Genomic DNA, 12,350 nt, shown 5'->3' on the forward strand with positions numbered 1-12,350 from the left:
CTTCCCTCGCCTGACCCTCCAGCCCTCTGTGATCCAGCCCTGCCCACCATCCACCCTCACATTTGACCTCTCCCTTCCTTCCACGGCAGCCCCAGGAGCTGCTGTGCTTCCCTGAGCTCCTCCGCCCACCCATGCAGGCTGACTCCTACCCGCCACTTCCCTCACCACTCAGCTCAGTCATCCCCTCCTCCAGGAAGCCTTCCACTTAACCCCATGACGTGCTAACCTCCCCCAAAGCCTGCGGGTTTGAAGAAATGGAGGATCCGAGAGGGGTGAAGCTGCCAGAGCAGAGGGCTGGGACTTGGCTTCAGGGCTGGCCAGCTCCAAAGCTGGTGCCTTTCCCTCTAGCCTTCCTGCTTCCCTCTGTCAGGGTTTGTGGAGGGGATGCTAGAATGTTGCTGTGAGGCTTGGAGGGGCAGCAGCCATTTTGTCACCATGAGGCAATAAGCATAAAGGAAAAGCCTCTCAGAGAATTTGAAGCCAAATGTATTCTTATCTTGTACAACATCTAAAGAAGGAATGTTACTGTCACAGCCATTCAGAAGGGGAGTGTCACGGAAGCAAACACTGGCAGTGCCCACCCCAGCAATGCCCATGAGAAGGAGGCTTCTTAGTCAATGCCCTTTCAGAATTCTGGACGCATCGGCTTATCCAGCTCTCTCTGTGCCACATTCATGCTCCAACTCACGAATGGTTGTTGGTTTTCTGACGAAGGTCTGCTCTGGGGGAGAAGGCACTGTCACAGGCCAAGAGCGGTTTCCATCATGTCCCAGGACTGCTCATCATAGACAAATGCATAGGCCTGAAGGTTTACACATATGAGCCCATCCCGAGAGATGGAGCTGTGAGTGGGGTGTCCCGTAAATCAGATTTCCAAAGTCTCGCGCTGTGGGACTCTCGCCCGTGAGCTTGAGAACTACAAAAGATGTGCAATGCCTGTTGAGTGAACAAGGGAATACATTTTCCCTCCCCCACTGCAGCTGGGTTCCTGAGGGCAAGATCTGCATGTGTTTCATCCCTGAGTGCCCAGAATGGGTCCCGGCCCTGGCAGGGGTTCCCACGGGGGTGCAGATGATCGATGGCTGGTCAGGGTGGGCAGTGAGACCTCCAGGGAGAGGAGGAGCCCCCCAGAGGACAGAAGCCCAGTTGCTCCCGTCCACTGCTCCCGACACCCTAACTGACCCCAGGTTCCCTGGGGACCCTCAGCCCATTTCCGGAAGCACTGAAGGGACGTGTCTCTCCCAGACACCTGAGTCCCTGCCACTGTCTTCGGCTGTGGTCTGGGGCTGCAGGTGGGTTTCCTACAGAGGAGCTGCTCTTTGAATCTGCTTTACTTTTTCCAGAGTCTTTCTCTAGAGGGTTTCTGAGTTCGATTTGGTTACTCATCACACAAGGGTTTCTTGAGCCCTCCATGTGGGTAAAGATTGAGATCTGCCTGCAGACTGGATCCCATTAGGGTTCAAGTCCAGGTCTGGGTCAGGACCAGACTGGGCTGCTGGATAAGGGTAAGGTTTAGATCCAGATTAATCTTAGAGCCAGGCCAGAGGGTCAGTTTTACTTCACGCATTTGCCCATCTTGTAGGATGTGGAAATTGGAGTCAGAGTTTATAGGACTTGACCCTCTGGGACCCGCTGCTTCCCCGCCTCGGCTCCCACCGCACCTGCCAGTAAAGGGCTGACGGGCTCTTGTGAGTTTTCTCCCAGGCCGTTTGGTGATGACACCAGCTTCCCAAGGCCAAGGCCTTCCCAGGGCCCTGGCCTTCCACTTACTGGGCAACCTGCAGCTTTGGCCAGATGGCTGGGGGAGCAGTGCTCGTATCTGACAACCTGGCCAGGGGCACTCGCCTCCCGCCATCCTGGAGTTCCTTCACTGCCAGCCTCCCACCCTCCGCACCCGGCCTTGACCTCCAGAGATGAATGGCGATGCTGTCAGAGATCCCAGCAGAGCCAAGTCCCCGGAGCCTTGTGAGCCCAGGATTGGAGGCCGGCTCAGGGCGAGCAGACAGTTATCTCTGGCGCTCGTCCGTCTGAGATGGGGCTGCTGCACCGAGAAACACCTCAGAGCTGCTCTGGGTTTGCCCAGGTGAACGGGCCCAGGCAGCTGGGGGGAAACCGAGGGCAGGGGCGTGGGAGAGGGTCAGGGTGACAGAGGAGCACAAGGCTGGCTCTGGGGCTGCCACGTCCTTCTGGAGAGAGGGAACATGGTGTACGTGCGTGTCCTCAACCAGGAAACCTGATGCTTGTTGATCTTGAGCGCCTGCCGGAGTCTCGGCCCCGGTTCTGGGCACGCACCATGCAGCCTGCGAACGCCAGATCTGGGGGCTGGCGGCGGAGGGAGGCGTGTGGGACCTGGGTGGACGTGGGTCCCTCTGCCATCAGGGCAGCCGGTGAGGCAGCACCTCCCGAGGGACAGCTGGAAAGCACCTACTGGACACCGGCCATTGCTCACAGTGCATTGGATGCATTGTTTCATTTCATCCTGGGAGCAGTTCTGCAAGGGTTCAGCCTCATTACGCAGAGGAAGGAAGGAAAGAAGGGTCAGCGAGACTCAGTTACCCAGTGAATCAAGGAGGCAAGGACGCACAGCAGGTGCAGCATGAGTAAAACCCCGGCCTTGACATTGTTTTTATTTTAAAGAACACCCTTCCTGTGTGACAGAATAGAGGCCCCCACTATCTTGACCTGGGTTCACCCAAGCAGAGACTGAGGCTCCTGGCCTCTGTGTGAGACCTTTTTGGGGGAGTGTGACCCCCTGGGAGATGGAGCGATGGACAGGAGAGTGAACGGGCTGGGATGGAGAATGGATGCTCGCATGGGATTGATGGCAGACCGCTGAGTCCTGGCTCCGAGAGCCGCACACACTCTGCCTGGGGGAGGGAGGAGGGAGGTTTATCCTCAGGCCCCTGTATCCCACCCTTTCCTGTTGTCAATGCGTGTCTGCCAGGCAAGGTGTGCTCAGTGGACGAGAACTCAGAGCTGGTCCCCGCAGAGGTGCCCAGGTGGCTGGATCAAGAGGCAGGTGAGGTCCAGAGAGCTGTGCAGACAAAGTGGCTGATGTGTCCGGTCTCCTTATCATACAGCTGGGGACATTGAGAGGGGACGTGAAAGGCCATGCCTTGGTGGCTGGGGACTGGTGTGAGATCACGTGACACTCAGACCACTGAGGTGACCACGGTCCCCGGCAGGTGACAGGCAGAAAGAAGGTTGCCTGGCTCTGGGTGTAAGTGTAGCGTCTGTGTGTGTGTGTGTGTGTGTGTGTGTGTGTGTGTGTGTGTTATACATAGAGAGAATTTTTGGAGCGACAGATAGGTGGCCAGGAGTGGAGCATGAAGACAGCCCTCTCTGGAAAGTTCTCAGGTGTGTGCACCCCATATAAAGAAGGACGCCCCCCACCCCGCTCCAGGGCTATAGGAGGTCGGACCCCAGTGTCCAGGCCCCCATGCCAGCCTTTGGAGGGGTGTCAGGCCAGCCCAGGCCCAGCCAGTGCCATGACATGAGTCAGTCCCGGGAGGAGAGGGGCCGGGGGCTGGGGCGCGGACAGCCCACGCCCTGGGCTGTGGAGCTGTTCCCACTGGATCTCGGGTAGCCCAGGGGCCTAGAGCGAGAATGATGAGTAACTGGGCTTCGGCATCCAAGTAAAACCTACCCCAAACCCCAGACCAAACTGCCTCGGGCGCCTGCCAGCTACCGCTGCCAGGATCATCAATACGCATTGTTCCCCTAGACGGGGCCCCTCCGCACTTTCAGCCACGAGTTCCGGGGGCGGGCTAGGTGAGGCTCACACCACGTGGACAGGCACAGCTTCGTGGGATCTGTTCCCCAAGCCGCTCTCCCCACAGCCTCCAGCGACAGGGTCATGGGGAGGAAGGTAGCTCTCGGGCTGGATCAGGGTGGAGAGCCTTCACCAGGCCCTGAAAGCTGGCTGACCTTGGCCTCGGGCTCCTCAGCTACTCAACAGGGTAATCACGTGGCCCTCGCGGTCTCATAGGGTTGGCGTGAAGGATGCAGGAACTCCTGAGAAAAACATGGAGCTGGAGTGAAGTGCAGTGTCCCTGCTATTCTCAGCGTGCTGGGAGGCGTCAGGCTTCGGGCAAAGGGTGGGGGGGTCCTGGTCGCACAGGCCTGGGTTCCCACGTCAGCCTCCTCTATGCAACGCACGTGACTTTCTAAGCTTCAGTTTCCTCATCTGTGAAATGGAGCCAGTGAAGCTGGAGGCTGGGCAGGCCTGGCTCTCAGCCCAGTGCCGGGGGCTGGGGGACTTGTGACCATGACACAGAGACCCTGCAAGGTGACTCTCTAGGTCAGGCCAAGCATCACGGACAGAACAGGGGCCACATCCTCTCTGGGAGGCCAACGTCAAGACACACCTCTTCCATGAAGCCCTCTTGAGTCTTTCCAGCGCTGGCCTGGGCCCCTTCTCTAGATAACTAGATCCCACGGCCTCTAGGCCATTCTCTTTAGCTCTTAAGCACTGCAGGGGATACTGTTATTGGGGTGGGAAGTGGACTGTCCAGCAGACTTGCCCCTCGCCCTATTTGAGAGGAAAACCCCTTTAATGGGATACTGGCAGGAAATAAGCCACCCGCTGTGAAAGGGGGCAGGTGTACCCTCACCTAGTTCCTGGGCATATTGACCAGGCTTGGCCAAAAGGACACTCCCATCCAGGGCTCAGAATCTTAAGCAGTGACATCATTCAAAGGGAGAGTTGGACTCTGTTCCCCATGGCTGCGTCTGTGAGCGGTAGTCCTGCAGGCCAGCCGTGGTGGGGTGGACCTTGCCCAGAGCACCTGGGGCTGTGACTTGGCTCTGCTTTTCGCTCCTGGCCTCCTTTGGCGCCTGCCCACTTCCTGAGCTTTGTTCTCTCACCTTCCTGCCAATTCTGAGCTCCCTGGCAGCCAGAGTTGGGTCAGGTCTCTGTTGTTCACTCAACACACATATTTGCCTTGCATGATACCAACTGTTTCAGGCAAGCAAACACTCTTTCCCTCAAACGGATTACACCCCCCCGGGGCCAGGAATGCTGCCCTCCACCCTGATGTATCGCCCACCGAATGCCTCCCCGGGGGCATGTACACCATGGTTAACTTAATGAACACTGCTGTGTGTTATGTATGAAAGTTGTTAAGAGGGTAAATCCTAAGAGTTCTCACAAGGAAAAATATTTTTTTCTATTTCTTTAATTTTATATGTGTATGAGATGGTGGATGTTCACTGAACTGACCTTGATAATCATTTCATGACATATGTAAGTCAAATCGTTATGCTGTACACCTTAAACGTATACAGTGCTGTATGTCAATGATATCTCAATTAACCTGGAAGAAAAAAAACTTTTTTTAAATCTTGTTTCTTGGTTGAAATTTCCAAAGGTTTATATTTCCTCTCCCAGAAAAAAGCATGAGTTCCTTGAGGAATAAGACTTTGTATTTTTCACCTTTTTATCCCTCACAGCATCTGGTGCATAGTACAGGCGTACCTTGTTTTACTGCGCTTTGTTTTCGTGTGCTTTTTTTTGGGCGGTACGTGGGCCTTTCACTGTTGTGGCTTCTCCCGTTGCGGAGCACAGGCTCCGGACGCGCAGGCTCAGTGGCCATGGCTCACGGGCCCAGCCGCTCCGCGGCATGTGGGATCCTCCCGGACCGGGGCACGAACCCGCGTCCCCTGCATCGGCAGGCGGACTCTCAACCACTGCGCCACCAGGGAAGCCCTCGTGTGCTTTTTAAAAAATAAATTGAATGTTTGTGGCAACCCCGTGTCAAACAAGACTATTGGTGCTGCCATTTTTCCAACAGTATTTGCTCAGTTCATGCCTCCGTGTCACATTTTGGTAATCTTTGCAATATTTCAAACTTTTTCATCACTATTATATTTGTTATGGTGATCTGTGATCAGTGGTCTTTGATGTTACTAGTGTAATTGGTTGGGGCACCGTGAACCATGTCCATACAAGATGGCAAACGTAATCTATAAACGTGTGTGTTCTGACTGTTCCACCCCCTGGCTGTTCCCCAATCTCTCTCCGTCTTCTTGGTCCTACCTGTTCCCTGACACACAACAATATTGAAATTAGGCCAATTAGTAACCTTACAGTGGCCTCGAAGTGAAAGGGGGAGTCAAATAAAACACTAGAAAGAAAGCTTAGTGAGGAAGGCATGTCGAAAGCCGAGACAGGCCGGAAGCCAGGGGCCTTGTGCCACAGTTAGCCACGTTGCGGATACAAAGGAAAAAATCTTGAAGTGAAAGGGCTGCTCCCATGAACTCACGAATAATAAGAAAACCAAAGTGGGGAGGGGTGTGCCTGGAGGGCTGGACACCCTTCTGGAGCTGAGTTACTTAAGAAAGAAGATGGTTTTCCCCTCTCTTTGGATTACCAGCCCTTGGTTTGGGGCAAAAAGAAAACATCTGCACGTGGCAGATGAAGGAACGTGCTGGTTTTTGATTTCCCCAGCAGCACGTAGGTAAATAATTATTATCAGTTTGGCGCAGTTGGGTTCAAGGGTGACTACGTGAGTCTTTCAGTACTGATGGTTCTAGGGAAGGGGCGGGAATCTGAGTCATTCCCATAAAGTCTTAGTGCATGAAAAAGCCAGAGGCACCTCCCAGGAGCTGGGACAGGCGGCAGAACAGGGTAGAGCTGGGTTTGGCCTTGGATTTTACAGCCAGCATCTCTGGGCATTCGCTTTCCTTCCTGACATGTTTATACAACAGAGATGGTTGTTGCCTGGATTTAATACATGTTTTACAGTTGGTTATAATTTCTGACATTGGAAATGTCCCCACGTATCATGGAGGGGTCAAACTTCTTTGAAGAGCAGAGAAAAATTCCCCAGGATTGCCATGGCAATGGAAGTTGTCACTATGCCGGGCCAGAGCCAACATCACTTTGGATCTGGACCCTGGATAATGTTGCAGTGTCTGGGCTAATTGTCCGTTCATTCATTTATCAGTTTATTTGTTCTACTAATTTGCTCCTTATTTATGACCCTACTTGGTTCTGGTCATTCTCCTGCTCTGACGTCCAGGGCAGCCTAGATGAAAAGATGAATAGTCAAGACGGGAAATTCTCTGACACTTTTTCTTAATTTCCTGTGCCAGCTTGTCTTTCTCAGGCCAGGCTTTAAATATTGGAGAGCAAGGAATGCAAAAGACAAAGCCTATCTGAACCTCACTAGGGCATGTGGTAAAATTGTGTGCGGTCTCCTTGTGGACCAGACAGAGAGAGACCATGTCAGGAGCATGGGTGTTGCCACTTTCTAGCTGTATGTCCTTGGCGACTTACTTAGTATCTGTGACCCTCCTATCTCCTCAGCCTGCAGAGTAAGGATAAAACTAATATCTACTAGGTACCCAAAACCCTGCCAGGGCCTATGGTAAGCACACGACATGTATAATCTGATTTTTGTCTCACAACAACCATATGAAGTTAGGACAGCCAAGTCTTTCCTTTCATAGAAGAGGAAACTGGGAACTTAGAGAGGTTAGTACTTGTCCCTGGTCACGGGCTGGTTGATGGTTTAAATGTCTGAAAACCAGTTTCACACATTTTGTTTTGTATTTTGGGTGTTCAAGGTGGAAGGGTAAGTTTGGTCCCTATTAGTCCATCATGCCCTTCCAGTGTTTTGGGAAAGCTTATTCCTTAGATGGCCCCTCAGGAAGGGCTTGTAGGACAGTATTCCCCAAGTTATCATGTTCATAACATTTTTCTATGGTCTTTTTACATAGAGGTTTATTAGGTTGATGTAAAATCTGTGACATATTGTTTGAATGTGTTGGATATGTTATTCCATTGTCTTCTGGCATGAAGAATTGCTATCAAAAAGTCTGATGATGATGTGGTTATATTTCCCTTTTAAGTAACTTGGTCTTTTTGCCAGGATGCCTAAAATAATTTTTTCATAAAGTCCAATAATTTTACCGGACTATATCTTGAAATTGGCCATATAGGTTACTTTCTCTAGGATTGTGATATGCTCTTGCACTATGTAGTCACAAATTCTTTTATTTCAGGAATGTTCTCTCAAATTATATATTTTAGTCTTTGTTCTTTTCCTTTGCTTTCATGGACTTTCTTGAAAAGTCCATTATTATACATATGTTGTATCTTCTTTGCTTTATCTTTTACATCTATCATTTTTCTTTCAGTCCTTATTATCTCTTTTAAAATAGTTTTAAAAATATGTCTTCCTTTCCATCTTGTCTTTATCTTAAGGCATTATTGTGTTTGTTCTTTCTTGTGTTCCTTCTACTTTTTTTTTTTTTTTTTTTGCATTATGCGGGCCTCTCACTGTTGTGGCCTCTCCCCATTGCGGAGCACAGGCTCTGGACGCACAGGCTCAGCGGCCATGGCTCACGGGCCTAGCCGCTCCGCGGCATGTGGGATCTTCCCGGACCGGGGCACGAACCCGTGTCCCCTGCATCGGCAGGCGGACTCTCAACAACTGCGCCACCAGGGAAGCCCCTAGTCTTCATTTTTAAAAGATTTTTTTCTTTTTTCTAGTTATGTCCCAAGTTCTGTCACTTCTCTTTTCAAAGCTTCCTATTCTCTAGTCACCTCATCTGTAAGATTTTCTAATTTTAATTTATACTTTTCTTTAATAATTTTTATCATTTTCATAATACATTTTAGCTTGCTTTTTAATATTGGATTATAACTTCTATCTCTTGTATACATGTCTTTCTGGTGTGTTTTATTGTCTGGGGGGGATATTTATTCTCTGGTTCTTCTATATTATTATATATACATATAATACTCCCCATTCTCCTGTTTCCTCAGAATTATCTTCTTATGGGATTTGATTGTTTTTTTTTTTCTGTTGCTCACTTTTTATCTGCAATGCATTTTTCTTGCTTTTAGCATGTAAATGTGTGTCAGAATACCTTTTTTGGCTTCATCCCTGTAGAGTTCCCTGGTTTTTTTTTTTTTAGAACAAAAAATATTTTACTGAAACATAAGATTTACAGAAGTTTCCAGACAAGCCATACAAAATGGTCATAAGCTTTTACTTGAAGGGAGGATTCTACACTTGACAGCAAAGTCACAATGTTATTAGTGAGGGCTGTGATGTTTGTTTAATGTTCCCGTGTTGGTTCAAACAATGAAGCTTGTCCATCTACAGCATCTGAATAACTAGCATATTCTAAAGAACTGGTTAGCTGCTTTTAACCAGTACAATTAGATCATCATAAAAGGAGGGAAAGGAGCCCATAAAATAAACATAAAACTACCTCCCCCCCAAAAAAAATAATAAAGAAAAACACCCACATCCTTGCAGCTAACCCTGACAACTCTCTTCATCCACAGTGCTTTATACTTAACCCTTGTTGGGGGAAACGAATAAAAGCAGAGAGGCGCCACTGTTTCTAGATGTTTCGCAGCAATCCAGATGATACTTCTAGCCTCTGCTCGTGTTTTACAGCAGTGGATCAGGACCAGACCTAGATTTGCTAATGTAATAAATGCTAATGGCTTTTATTCTGCAGTGTTTCTAAGACTATGTCCATTAAATGGAAACAAAAAAGGAAGAAGTCTTGGCAGAACAGGAGAAGTGATGCACACCTGATGATCAGATGGATTTAAACATTATTCCTGGCATAGAGCCTAGTCCATGCTCTAGCTGTTTCTATGGCTTGGGCTTTGTTGCTCTTCCACTGCTCCGACACATCATTTGCTAATGGATCAGCTGGATTGGAAGCACTTAACAAAGGCTTGATCTATAGCAGAACTGTGCGGATCTGCAGTGCTGGGGACCGCTCAAAATATCTAAACATATTCTTCCCAACTTGTCTACATTAGGATGACAAATTCTGGTCATGAAACATACTTCAGGGGCTGCCACTGGGTATTCATCTGGAAGGAAGAGTTCAAGTTTAAAAGTCCCCACCTCGGGCTTCCCTGGTGGCACAGTGGTTGAGAATCTGCCTGCCAATGCAGGGGACACGGGTTCGAGCCCTGGTCTGGGAGGATCCCACATGCCGCGGAGCAACTGGGCCTGTGAGCCACAACTACTGAGCCTGCACATCTGGAGCCTGTGCTCCGCAACAAGAGAGGCCGCGATAGCGAGAGGCCTGCGTACCGCGATGAAGAGTGGCCCCCGCTCGCCTCAACTGGAGAAAGCCCTCGCACAGAAATGAAGACCCAACACAGCCATAAATAAATAAATTAATTAATTAAAAAAAAAAAGTCCCCACCTCAAAGGGGAACCCTGGGGTCCAGCAAGGACCACATGAAAATAATGCGTGTTGCTCTCATCTGGTTCTGCTTTGATGCTGGGAACTGGTCCAACCAGCAAATGTTGGGTTTCCTTGATAATCCCATGGGGCAGCCCGGCCATCTTGTCAGATCCCAAGATGGGCCTCTGGTCTCTTCTCCCTATAGCTTCCTCTTATGTTGTTTTCACAAAATGATTAAAAGCATGGCCTCACACTCTTGGAGATCTGACTACTCTCTTCCCCTCTTCTGCATTTTAAAAAAAATTTTTTAAATAAAAAAAATTTTATTTATTTATTTTTGGCTGTGTTGGGTCTTCATTGCTGTGCGCGGGCTTTCTCTAGTTGCAGCGAGCGGGGTTTACTCTTGGTTGTGGTGCGCAGGCTTCTCATTGTGGTGGCTTCTCTTGTTGCAGAGCAGGGGCTCTAGGTGTGCGGGCTTCAGTAGTTGTGGCACACAGGCTCAGTAGTTGTGGCTCGCGGGCTCTAGAGTGCAGGCTCAGTAGCTGTGGCGCACGGGCTTAGTTGCTCTGCTGCATGTGGGATCTTCCTGGACCAGGTCTCGAACCCCTATCCCTTGCATTGGCAGGCAGATTCTTAACCACTGTGCCACCAGGGAAACCCCCCCTCTGCTTTTATCTGGACCTTTCTTTCCTTTGCTTCTACTCTCCTTATCCTGCTCAATTTGGATTCTGTTTCTTCTCAGTCTGGATCTCTGCTTTGGAAAAGAGCTTTGATTTGTTTGTTTTAAAGATTTTTTTTTTTGATGTGGACCATTTTTAAAGTCTTGATTGAATTTGTTACAATATTGCTTCTGGTTTATGACTTTTGGTTTTTTGGCCCCGAGGCATGTGGGATCTTAGCTCCCCGACCAGGGATTGAACCCACGTCCCCTGCATTGGAAGGCGAAGTCTTAACCCCCGGACTGCCAGGGAAGTCCCTGATTTGTTACATTTCATGAGTTCAAGGGCCCATAGTGCTCCAGTGCTATCAGCTCTGTCATATGGACCCATTGCACTTGCCTCCTGGCTGGATCCTTCAAAACCTAGTTCTCAGAATGGCCCACAGCACTTTCCAGTTAGTTCATCCTAGTGACTTGGGGCTTCTTCCGTCTTAGGAGCCCAGATGTCGCCCTATGCACCATGCAGTCCTTGTAGCTTAGCTACCAGTGGGTTATTCCCACCTCCTCGTATCAGGAGAATACTGGGGAGATCTTACCACCTAGTTTTGTTACAGATGTTGTCCGTGGGGCTTCAGTTTTGCTATCTTCGTTGCTCTGTGAGACAATTTGGGAAGATTTAAAAATACCACCACCGTCTTCTAAGAATTCCGGTGTGTGTTGACTATTTTTTTGGTTTGCACAGTTCAGCTCTTAATCTTTTCTGTTGATCCCAAATAAGAACCAAGACTGATACAAAAGTATGACCACACGGGAGATGCAAAAGAAGTGGGGACATCGCTTCCAAATAAAGTGGTCACAGGCTGTGATTTCAGTTCCCATTAAAGAGAGCAGAACATTTCGACCATAAGAAGTGATGACCTGCCCCCTCCACTCTGGTCAGCCCCTTGGGTGCAGTATTGCATTCTGCTCTGTGCACCAGAGTTTTAACAGACACTCATCTGGAAAGTGTGTTTAGGAAGGAGAGGCAGTTTGAAAGTAGGCTACAAAAGTAATTGTTGAGGGAACGACCATAACTGGTATAATTTTCCGACTGCTGCTCTATGCCAGGCACAGTCAACAAACATTACTGATACAATCTTTACGGCAACTATATAAGTGCTATTCCTGTCATTTCCACTTGATAGATGAGGCTTTAAGACATGAAGAAAGTTGTCCAAAGTAACAGAGAAAGCAGCAAAGCACAAATCTATTTGTTTCCAAACCTGTACTTTTAGACATTTCAGTAAGGAAAAAATTAAGATTTTTGAAAACAATTTGGCACCATATGACTCTAAGAATGTTCCAGAAGGAAGGACAGGACTAACGTGAATTGATGACTTTTTACATGCCGGTCACCGTGTAAAAGCTGTCTAACTTCATCCTCAAAATCAAAAACAAACAACCAAACAAACAAACAATAAGAAGCATGTTTCAGTACCGTAAAGGATCAGTCAGGACCCCGTCAGGAGATAGAAACCATATT

General features: G+C 49.1%; 1 pseudogene; it reads right to left on the reverse strand.

Moving 5' to 3' along the window:
* Positions 1-9,536: 9,536 nt before the first annotated feature.
* On the reverse strand, positions 9,537-10,331 carry LOC101288336 (ubiquitin-conjugating enzyme E2 N-like; annotated as a pseudogene).
* Positions 10,332-12,350: the final 2,019 nt, after the last annotated feature.

Source organism: Orcinus orca, chromosome 7 (assembly GCF_937001465.1).
Source record: "Orcinus orca chromosome 7, mOrcOrc1.1, whole genome shotgun sequence".
NCBI classification, from domain to species: Eukaryota; Metazoa; Chordata; class Mammalia; order Artiodactyla; family Delphinidae; genus Orcinus; species Orcinus orca.